Source organism: Eretmochelys imbricata, chromosome 23 (genome assembly GCF_965152235.1).
Source record: "Eretmochelys imbricata isolate rEreImb1 chromosome 23, rEreImb1.hap1, whole genome shotgun sequence".
In the NCBI taxonomy this organism is placed as follows: Eukaryota; Metazoa; Chordata; order Testudines; family Cheloniidae; genus Eretmochelys; species Eretmochelys imbricata.
The window spans coordinates 13,993,104-14,004,368 of NC_135594.1; the positions used below are offsets into that span (position 1 = coordinate 13,993,104).

General features: G+C 66.0%; 1 protein-coding gene across 1 annotated transcript in view; it reads left to right on the plus strand.

Annotated features, from left to right (window-relative positions):
* LOC144279334 (alpha-1B-glycoprotein-like) overlaps positions 1 to 11,265 on the plus strand; it is a 937,253-nt gene that overhangs the window by 656,438 nt on the left and 269,550 nt on the right. The window lies entirely within an intron of this gene.

Genomic DNA, 11,265 nt, shown 5'->3' on the forward strand with positions numbered 1-11,265 from the left:
CCGAGACACATGCAGAGCCACACAATGACACGCATCCGATGAAGTGAGCTGTAGCTCACGAAAGCTTGTGCTCAAATTTATTAGTTTCTAAGGTGCCACAAGTCCTCCTGTTCTTTTTACAATGACATGCAGAGAAACACTACACACACGGTGACATGCTACACATGCAGAGACACATGATGACGTGCAGATCACATGCCAAGACACAGGGTGACATGCATACACACGCCACACACACAGAGACACCTGGTGACACATGCTACACATGCCAAGACACCCGGTGACACGCAGGTGCCACACGTGCTGAGATACCCGGTGACACACAGACACATGCCAAGACACCCCAAGACACCCGGTGACACACAGACACATGCCAAGACACCCCAAGACACCCGGTGACAAGCAGACACATGCTACACACAGAGAGACACCCGGTGACACACAGACACATGCCAAGACACACGGTGACACGCAGACACATGCTACACACACAGAGACACCCGGTGACACGCAGACACATGCCAAGACACCCAGTGACACGCAGGTGCCACACGTGCTGAGATACCTGGTGACACACAGACACATGCCAAGACACCCCAAGACACACGGTGACATGCAGACACATGCCAGACACCCGGTGACACGCAGATGCCACACATTCTGAGACACCCGGTGACACACAGACACATGCCAAGACACCCCAAGACACCCGGTGACACACAGACGCATGCTACACACAGAGACACCCAGTGACACGCAGACACATGCCAAGACACCCCAAGACACCCGGTGACACGCAGACACATGCCAAGACACCCCAAGACACCTGGTGACACACAGGCACCTGCCAAGACACCCCAAGACACCCGGTGACACGCAGACACATGCCAGACACCCGGTGACACGCAGACACATGCTACACACACAGAGACACCCGGTGACACGCAGACACATGCCAAGACACCCCAAGACACCCGGTGACACGCAGACACATGCTACACACAGAGAGACACCCGGTGACACACAGACACATGCCAAGACACCCGGTGACACACAGACACATGCCAAGACACCCGGTGACACGCAGGTGCCACACGTGCTGAGATACCTGGTGACACACAAACACATGCCAAGACACCCCAAGACACACGGTGACATGCAGACACATGCCAGACACCCGGTGACATGCAGATGCCACACATTCTGAGACACCCGGTGACACACAGACACATGCCAAGACACCCCAAGACACCCGGTGACACGCAGACACATGCCAGACACCCCAAGACACCCGGTGACATGCAGACACATGCCAGACACCCGGTGACACGCAGACACATGCCAGACACCCGGTGACACGCAGATGCCACACATTCTGAGACACCCGGTGACACACAGACACATGCCAAGACACCCCAAGACACCCGGTGACACACAGACACATGCTACACACACAGAGACACCCAGTGACACGCAGACACATGCCAGACACCCGGTGACACGCAGATGCCACACATTCTGAGACACCCGGTGACACACAGGCACGTGTGACACACGCCGAGACACACAGTGACTTGCAGACCCGCTACACAGGGTAACACGTAGACACACGTTACACGCTCTGAGACCCACGGTGACACGCAGACACACCCGACTCGTGCTATACAAGCCCAGAGACACACAGGGCACATGGCGCAACACACGCCAGCATACAGACACACGCTACACATCTGCCACGTGCTACACCTGCCGAGGCACACGTAGACGTGTCTCAATCACACGTAAACGTTCTGATCCGGCCCCAGGGCGGGGACCGGCTGGCTCGGGGGGCAGGGAAGGGGGCACGGGGCCTTTCCCCTCTAGGGGGCGCCGTCTCCCACTGTACCCTGCGGGGGCTGTGGGGGTGCCCAATCCCTGTGACAGCCAGCCGGGCTCTGGGGGGAGGGATGAGGAGGCCGGGGCAGGGGGCTGGGAACAGGGGGGAAGGGAGGGGTGAAGAGGTAGAAGGGGGCACTGGCTCTGTGTGTGTGTGTGTGGGGGGGGGCTCTCAGCTACCCAGCCCCAGCCTTGCTCAGCGGAGGTGGGGGCGCTGTCGGGAGCCGGCAGGGGGCGCCGGCTATGGGGGCGGGGGGCTCCTGGCGACCCAGCCCCGGCCTCGCCCAGTGGCTCTTGGATCCCAGCCCTGGACCTGACTGTGAAAAGGGCGAAATGAAATGAGGTGCCCATTACACCCTGGGGTGCATTCAGAGAGATGGAGGAAGGAGACAGTGGGGGCTAGTGGTTGGGGGGGGCTGGGGGCTGGGACTCCTGGGTTCTCTCCCCGGCTCTGGGAGGGAAGTGGGGTCTAGTGGTTACAGCAGGGGGGCTAGCAGCCGGGACTCCTGGGTTCTATTCCCATTATTTTAGTTCCCCCCCCAACTCATGGGCGCCTCAGTTTCCCCAGTCCGTGCCAACAGCAGGGCGGAGGCCGCGAGCTGTAAATACCTGGGCGGGGGGGGGGCACCCAGAGAGAAGCAGGAGACGGAGCGTGAAGAGCCGAGCGGGCAGCGAGCCAGGGACGTGTCAGTGCGGCCCCCCCCCCGGGAGCGTCCCTGTGCTAATGTCAGAGCCAGGCGATGTTCCCATCTGCACCACGGCCCGCCCACCGCGGGGGGCTACACACCTCCCAGCCCCCCCCCCCCAACACAGCCACAGGGACTATTTGCTGAGGCAGAAGGAGACCGCTGCGGTGGGGTTCCGGGGATGGAGAATCTCGCTGGGGGGCTGGGGGGGGGGTTCCTGGTGCTGTGCCCCGGGGCGGGGATCTTGCTGGGAGGCTGGGGGGGTTCCTGGTGCTGTGCCCTGGGGGGGATCTCGCTGGGGGGCTGGGGGGGTTCCTGGTGCTGTGCCCTGGGGCGGGGATCTCGCTGGGGGGCTGGGGGGGTTCCTGGTGCTGTGCCCTGGGGCGGGGATATCGCTGGGGGGCTGGGGGGGTTCCTGGTGCTGTGCCCTGGGGCGGGGATCTCGCTGGGGGGTTGGGGGGGTTCCTGGTGCTGTGCCCCGGGGGGGGATCTCGCTGGGCGGCTGGGGGGGTTCCTGGTGCTGTGCCCCGGGGGGGGGGATCTCGCTGGGGGGCTGGGGTGGTTCCTGGTGCTGTGCCCCGGGGGCGGGGATCTCGCTGGGCGGCTGGGGGGGTTCCTGGTGCTGTGCCCCGGGGGCGGGGATCTCGCTGGGCGGCTGGGGGGGTTCCTGGTGCTGTGCCCCGGGGGGGGATCTCGCTGGGAGGCTGGGGGGGTTCCTGGTGCTGTGCCCCGGGGGGGGGATCTCGCTGGGGGGCTGGGGTGGTTCCTGGTGCTGTGCCCCGGGGGCGGGGATCTCGCTGGGCGGCTGGGGGGGTTCCTGGTGCTGTGCCCCGGGGGCGGGGATCTCGCTGGGCGGCTGGGGTGGTTCCTGGTGCTGTGCCCCGGGGGGGGATCTCGCTGGGAGGCTGGGGGGGTTCCTGGTGCTGTGCCCCGGGGGGGGGAATCTCGCTGGGGGGCTGGGGTGGTTCCTGGTGCTGTGCCCCGGGGGCGGGGATCTCGCTGGGCGGCTGGGGGGGTTCCTGGTGCTGTGCCCCGGGGGCGGGGATCTCGCTGGGCGGCTGGGGGGGTTCCTGGTGCTGTGCCCCAGGGGGGGATCTCGCTGGGAGGCTGGGGGGGGGTTCCTGGTGCTGTGCCCCGGGGCGGGGATCTCGCTGGGAGGCTGGGGGGGATTCCTGGTGCTGTGCCCCGGGGCGGGATCTCGCTGGGCGGCTGGGGGGGTTCCTGGTGCTGTGCCCCGGGGGGGGATTTCGCTGGGGGGTTGGGGGGGGTTCCTGGTGCTGTGCCCTGGGGCGGGGATCTCGCTGGGGGGCTGGGAGGGTCCTGGTGCTGTGCCCCAGGGGGGGATCTCGCTGGGGGGCTGGGCGGGTTCCTGGTGCTGTGCCCCAGGGGGGGATCTCGCTGGGGGGCTGGGGTGGTTCCTGGTGCTGTGCCCCGGGGGGGATCTCGCTGGACGGCTGGGGTGGTTCCTGGTGCTGTGCCCCGGGGGCGGGGTTCTCGCTTGGCGGCTGGGGGGGGGTTCCTGGTGCTGTGCCCCGGGGCGGGGATCTCGCTGGGAGGCTGGGTTCCTGGTGCTGTGCCCCGGGGCGGGGATCTCGCTGGGAGGCTGGGGGGGATTCCTGGTGCTGTGCCCCGGGGCGGGGATCTCGCTGGGAGGCTGGGGGGGGGGTTCCTGGTGCTGTGCCCCGGGGCGGGGATCTCGCTGGGAGGCTGGGGGGGTTCCTGGTGCTGTGCCCCGGGGGGGATCTCGCTGGGGGGTTGGGGGGGGTTCCTGGTGCTGTGCCCTGGGGCGGGGATCTCGCTGGGGGGCTGGGGGGTCCTGGTGCTGTGCCCCAGGGGGGGGATCTCGCTGGGGGGCTGGGGGGGTTCCTCGTGCTGTGCCCCAGGGGGGGATCTCGCTGGGGGGCTGGGGGGGTTCCTGGTGCTGTGCCCCGGGGGCGGGGATCTCGCTGGGCGGCTGGGGGGGGTTCCTGGTGCTGTGCCCCGAGGCGGGGATCTCGCTGGGGGGTTGGGGGGGGTTCCTGGTGCTGTGCCCCGGGGCGGGGATCTCGCTGGGAGGCTGGGGGGGGGTTCCTGGTGCTGTGCCCCGGAGCGGGGATCTCGCTGGGAGGCTGGGGGGGGGGTTCCTGGTGCTGTGCCCCGGGGCGGGGATCTCGCTGGGAGGCTGGGGGGGTGTTCCTGGTGCTGTGCCCCGGGGCGGGATCTCGCTGGGCGGCTGGGGGGGTTCCTGGTGCTGTGCCACGGGGCGGGATCTCGCTGGGGGGCTGGGGAGGTTCCTGGTGCTGTGCCCTGGGGCAGGGATCTCGCTGGGGGGCTGGGGGGGTTCCTGGTGCTGTGCCCCGGGGGGGGATCTCGCTGGGGGGCTGGGGAGGTTCCTGGTGCTGTGCCCCGGGGCGGGGATCTCGCTCGGGGGCTGGGGGGGTTCCTGGTGCTGTGCCCCAGGGGGGATCTCGCTGGGGGGCTGGGGTGGTTCCTGGTGCTGTGCCCTGGGGCGGGGATCTCGCTGGGCGGCTGGGGGGATTCCTGGTGCTGTGCCCCAGGGGGTGATCTCGCTTGAGGCTGGGGGGGTGTTCCTGGTGCTGTGCCCCGGGGCGGGGATCTCGCTGGGAGGCTGGGGGGGATTCCTGGTGCTGTGCCCCGGGGCGGGATCTCGCTGGGCGGCTGGGGGGTTCCTGGTGCTGTGCCCCGGGGGGGGATCTCACTGGGGGGTTGCAGGGGGTTCCTGGTGCTGTGCCCTGGGGCGGGGATCTCGCTGGGGGGTTGGGGGGGGTTCCTGGTGCTGTGCCCCGGGGCGGGGATCTCGCTGGGAGGCTGGGGGGGGGTTCCTGGTGCTGTGCCCCGGGGCGGGGATCTCGCTGGGAGGCTGGGGGAGGGTTCCTGGTGCTGTGCCCCGGGGCGGGATCTCGCTGGGCGGCTGGGGGGGTTCCTGGTGCTGTGCCCCGGGGGGGGGAATCTCGCTGGGGGGTTGGGGGGGTTGCTGGTGCTGTGCCCTGGGGCGGGGATCTCGCTGGGGGGCTGGGGGGGGGTTCCTGGTGCTGTGCCCTGGAGCAGGGATCTCGCTGGGGGGCTGGGGGGTTCCTGGTGCTGTTCTCTGGGGGGATCTCGCTGGGGAGCTTGGGGGGGGTTCCTGGTGCTGTGCCCCGGGGCGGGGATCTCGCTGGGAGGCTGGGGGGGGGTTCCTGGTGCTGTGCCCCGGGGCGGGATCTCGCTGGGGGGTTGGGGGGGTTGCTGGTGCTGTGCCCTGGGGCGGGGATCTCGCTGGGGGGCTGGGGGGGGTTCCTGGTGCTGTGCCCGGGGGGGGGATCTCGCTGGGGGGTTGGGGGGGTTGCTGGTGCTGTGCCCTGGGGCGGGGATCTCGCTGGGGGGCTGGGGGGGTTCCTGGTGCTGTGCCCTGGAGCAGGGATCTCGCTGGGGGGCTGGGGGGTTCCTGGTGCTGTTCTCTGGGGGGGATCTCGCTGGGGGGTTGGGAGGGTTGCTGGTGCTGTGCCCTGGGGCGGGGATCTCGCTGGGGGGCTGGGGGGGGTTCCTGGTGCTGTGCCCCGGGGGGGGATCTCGCTGGGGGGTTGGGGGGGTTGCTGGTGCTGTGCCCTGGGGCGGGGATCTCGCTGGGGGCTGGGGGGGGTTCCTGGTGCTGTGCCCTGGAGCAGGGATCTCGCTGGGGGGCTGGGGGGTTCCTGGTGCTGTTCTCTGGGGGGGATCTCGCTGGGGGGTTGGGGGGGGGTCGCTAGTGCAGTTCCCTGGGGGGCTCTCGCGCGGGGGACGACTCCTGGCCGAGCCCTGGCTGGTCGCAGCGGCTCTAATGAGGCGGGTTGTGCTATTTGCACTCGCGGCTGCAGTGAAGAGAAACACACGCGGGCGGGGGGCGGCTGCCAGCCTGCCCCCACAGATGGTGTTTACCGTCAGCCAGGGGGTGTGTGGGTGTGTGTGTGCGCCACACTGCTCCTGCTGGGGGGGATGTGTTTGGGGGGGGCGCCACACTGCTCCTGCTGGGGGGGGATGTGTTGGGGGGGGGTGCGCCACACTGCTCCTGCTGGGGGGGGATGTGTTGGGGGGGGGGCGCCACACTGCTCCTGCTGGGGGGGGATGTGTTGGGGGGGGTGCGCCACACTGCTCCTGCTGGGGGGGGATGTGTTGGGGGGAGTGCGCCACACTGCTCCTGCTGGGGGGGGGGCGCCGCACTGCTCCTGCTGGGGGGGATGTGTTTGGGGGGGGCGCCACACTGCTCCTGCTGGGGCGGGATGTGTTCGGGGGGGGTGCGCCACACTGCTCCTGCTGGGATGTGGGGGGGGGCGCCGCACTGCTCCTGCTGGGGGGGATGTGTTCGGGGGGGGTGCGCCACACTGCCTCCTGCTGGGGTGGGGGGGAGGCGGGGTTGGGGTGAGGCTCCAACTCTGAGCTCAGGTGCAGGTGATGGAGCCGAGCTAGAGAATTGCCTGACGGGGATGACGCGGAGCCCCCCCCCGCCCCCCAGTCCTGCCAGTGCCCCTCACTCCTGACCTGCAGCCCCCGGCTAGCCCAGCCCTGGGATCTCCCAGGGAATATGGGTGGGGGGCAGCTCTGTGGGGTGCTCTGTGCCCCTATGGGGGCGTGGGAGGGGTACAGCAGCAATGGGGGTCATGCCGGGGGGGGTGCAGGTGGGCAGCTGTAGCCTATGTGGGTGCGTGGCTGTCCGGGTGCAGGCTGGCGGGCCTCGACATACCACTGCCTAGCACCCTCTCCAGACACAGCGGGGTGTGGTAGGAACCCTGCCTCAGTTTCCCTTTGGCCTGCTGCAGCCTGAGCAGTGACTTGACCCGCCGTCGAAGCCTTTCACCCCTTGGAGGGTGATGGCCACCCTTGGGTGGGGTCCAACACAAGCAAGAACTGACTGATCCTTTGGCCCAGCTGGGCTCTTCACCCGCCTCCTTGGATGGGGCCAAGTTGGTCCCCTCACCTCTAAGGCTCCCCCCGCCGCCACCTCCCGAGAAGCAGCCATAGGTTCAGCATTCACCTCCCAGCTCCCCCACCCCACAAGATAGCATCTGGCTGCTGGTATGCAGGGGTGTGATTGTGTGTGTGTTGCTGTGTGGGTGTAGTCCGGGGGATGGTGGTGTCCTTCTGTGTGATAGCCTGCAGGTGTGGTCTAGGCACTGGGGTGTGGTGATCTCATTGTGTGTGTTGCTGGGCAGCTGTAGTCTAGGTGTTGGTGTACTTGTGGGTGTTGCTGGCTGGGTGGTGTGTAGGGGTGTAATTGTGGGTGTTGCCGGACGGATGCAGTCTAGGTGTTGTGTGTGGTGGTGTCATTGTGGGCGTTGTTGGACGGGTGCAGTCTAGGTGTTGTGTGTAGTGGTGTGATTGTGGGCATTGTTGGACGGGTGCAGTCTAGGTGTTGTGTGTCGTGGTGTCATTGTGGGCATTGTTGGACGGGTGCAGTGTAGGTGTTGGCGTGTAGTGGTGTGATTGTGGGTGTTGTTGGACGGGTGCAGTCTAGGTGTTGTGTGTAGTGGTGTGATTGTGGGCGTTGTTGGACGGGTGCAGTCTAGGTGTTGTCTGTAGTGGTGTGATTGTGGGCATTGTTGGACGGGTGCAGTCTTGGTGTTGTGTGTAATGGTGTCATTGTGGGCGTTGTTGGACGGGTGCAGTCTAGGTGTTGGCGTCTAGTGGTGTGATTGTGGGCGTTGTTGGACTGGTGCAGTCTAGGTGTTGTGTGTAGTGGTGTGATTGTGGGTGTTGCTGCATGGTTGCAGTCTAGGTGTTGGTGTGGTGGTGATTGTGTATGTTTTGTGCTTGTGTAGTCTAGGTTTTGGTGGCTGTGGCTGTGCAGGGTTAGTCTGGGTCTTGTGTGGTGGTGTGACTCTTCACGTGTTGCTGTGCGATTGTGGTCTGGGGGGTCGGTGTGCGTCACCGTGCTGGTTTGCCTGCCTGAGGCTGTCCTCTTTTCACACTGCGGTTGTGCGAGTGTCAGGGTGTTGGATGTGGATGAGGGTTGGTGTGAACACACAGCTGGGCCTTCTTGTAAGGCGGGTGTGTGTGTGGGGGGGGTGCTGCCGCAGCTGGCTTGCCCGGGGGTGCTGAGCCACGTGCGTCTCCCGCCCCCTGCTGCCTTGGCGCCGGGGCCCTGGTCCCACTGTAATTACATTTTCCAGCTGAATTACAGATTTTCTCACTAATTTAATTTTTAATTTCTATGTAAATGAACTTTCCCAACAAAGCGCCAGCCAATCATGGCAGCGTCCAAACGCCTGCCCCCACCCCCGCTCTAACCACTCGGCCCCACTCCCCTCCCAGAGCCGAGGAGAGAACCCAGGAGTCCTGGCGCCCAGCCCCACCTTGCTCTAACCACTAGACCCCACTCCCCTCCCAGAGCCCGGATAGAACCCAGGAGTCCTGGCTCCCAGCTCCTCCCCCCAGGATCTCTGCAGATTCAGGCAGGTGCCTGGCCTCCGGCCAGCCCCCCCCCACCCCACAGTGCCCCCTGCTGGCAGAGGTGGGGCTGGGGTAGCCGGGAGCTCCCCCTTTGCGACACACAGGACACGGGGCTGTGGCCCAGCGGGAATAGAAAAGCCTTTATTAGGAACGTTCAGACATTGCTGGACACCCTCCCGCTCCTGGCCTCACCCCATATGCATCACAGCTCGGGGGGGGGACTGAGCCCGGACCCCCAGCTAAACTGACAGCTCCCCCCCCCCCCCGCCGCTCTCCCAGGACACCTGAGTCTGACAAATTCAGGGCTCATGGCCCCTGTTTCCCCTCCCCCCGCCCCACACACACCTCAGTCCACGGCTTTGGCTGGAGAGCTCCCCACTGACCTCCCCACACCTCGGGCCCCAGACCCTGCCCCCTCCAGCCAGACCCCACCCCTCTGGTATCCAGATGCCCCAGCCCACTCTGCTCCTTCCCCTCCTCCCCAGACACCCCCAAGCAGTTAGCATGGCCCACAGCCAGCCCCTTCCCCACCCCCCAACCGCCCCCATGGCTGAAAAGAAACAACAGCCGAGAAAATAACTGGGGTGAAGGGAACCAAAACCAGATGGACATAAGGGAGTGGATAGATGCAGGGGGGGGCTTGTGTGGGGATGGATGGATAGAGGGGTAGGGGGCATGGATGGATGGGGGGGTTGGGGCATTGGATGGATGGAGAAGGATGTGGGGGGATGGATGGATAGAGGGGTGTGTGGGGGTGGAAGGATGGAGGGGGGGTGGGGGTGTTGGATGGATGGAGAGGGGGGTGGGGGTTGGATGGATGGAAAGGGGTGGGGGGATGGATGGAGAGGGGTGGGGGGATGGGGGATAGAGGGGTGTGTGGCGGTGGATGGATGGAGAGGGGGGTGGGGGCGTTGGATGGATAGAGGGGGTGGGGGGGATGGATGGATAGAGGGGTGTTGGGCCGATGGATGGAGAGGGGGTGGGGGGTTTGGATGGATGGAGAAGGGTGAGGGGATGGATGGATGGATAGAGGGGTGTGTGGGGGTGGATGGATGGAGAGGGGGGTGGGGGCGTTGGATGGATGGACAGGGGTGGAGGGGATGGATGGATAGAGGGGGTGGGGGGGTTGGATGGAGAGGGGTGTTGGGCCGATGGATGGAGAAGGGTGAGGGGATGGATGGATAGAGGGGTGTGTGGGGGTGGATGGATGGATAGGGGTGGGGGGACGGATGCAGGGAACGTGCGAGGGATCGATAGGTAGAGAGGGGTGTGGGGGTGGATACAGGGGTTTTGGGGGGTGGGATGGATTGAAGACGAGGTACATGGGGGACAGATGGAAGATGAGAGAGAAGAAAAAAGTGACTAATGAGGCAGAAGGTGAAAAGCTGAAAACCAAGGAAAGGGAAATGAAATGAAAAGGCCGGAGAGAAAGACGGGGGGGGGGGGTCAGTGAAAAAGATGCCAGTGAAGAAGGACAAGGGGGGAGCGCCGGGGGAGGAGGCGGATGGGGGTGGTGGAAATCACAGTTTCAGTTTTGCAGGTGTTTAAATCACAGTTTCGTCTCCCCCGAAAAATAGAGATTTTAAAAAGGTGAAACAGCTACTCCCGGTTGTGTATTGAAAGGGGGGGACCCCACAGCACCCCCCCACGGCCCACACATGGTGAAGTCCTGGCCAGGCTCCCCGCGACATTTTCCCCTGTGGGGAGGGGAAGTCTCCAAACAGCCCCCCCACCTGCCACAGATGGGATGTTTTACTTCCACGCCGGCCCCCACCTTTGAGATCCCACCGCCCTGGATCGTGTCCCCCCCGATACAATGAGAGAGCCCTTTGGAGACAAGACAGGGCCGGGGGGGGGGCAGCGTGGCCATGTGGCTGATAACCCCCTCCCCCAGCCAGCTCCCTGGTGGATGGATCCAGCCCATCCCCCTCCAGCTGCACTGTGGGGCTGGGCAGGGGGACGGACATCACCGCCACCCCCCGCTCAATGGGTCCTGCCCCAGCTCTCGCCAGTTTCTGTTACCAGGGGCAGCCACCCCACACATAGCCGGGTCGCCTCCCCCACCCCCCGCTTCTACAGGGTCCAGATCCGCGGCATGACAGCTGGGTCCATCTCAGCCTGGATCAGTGGTACCGGGGGCCACCCTCGTCCCGGTTCCCGTGGCCGGCTCCCATCTCTCTCCAGGGTCCGTGGCAGGCTCCGCCTCTCCGTGTGTCGGTGGGCCCAGGCGTGGCACCGCCCCCCGTGGCAGCGTCACGACCGTGGCCTGTGACCCACCCCCCCGCCTCGCCGTAGGTCCTTG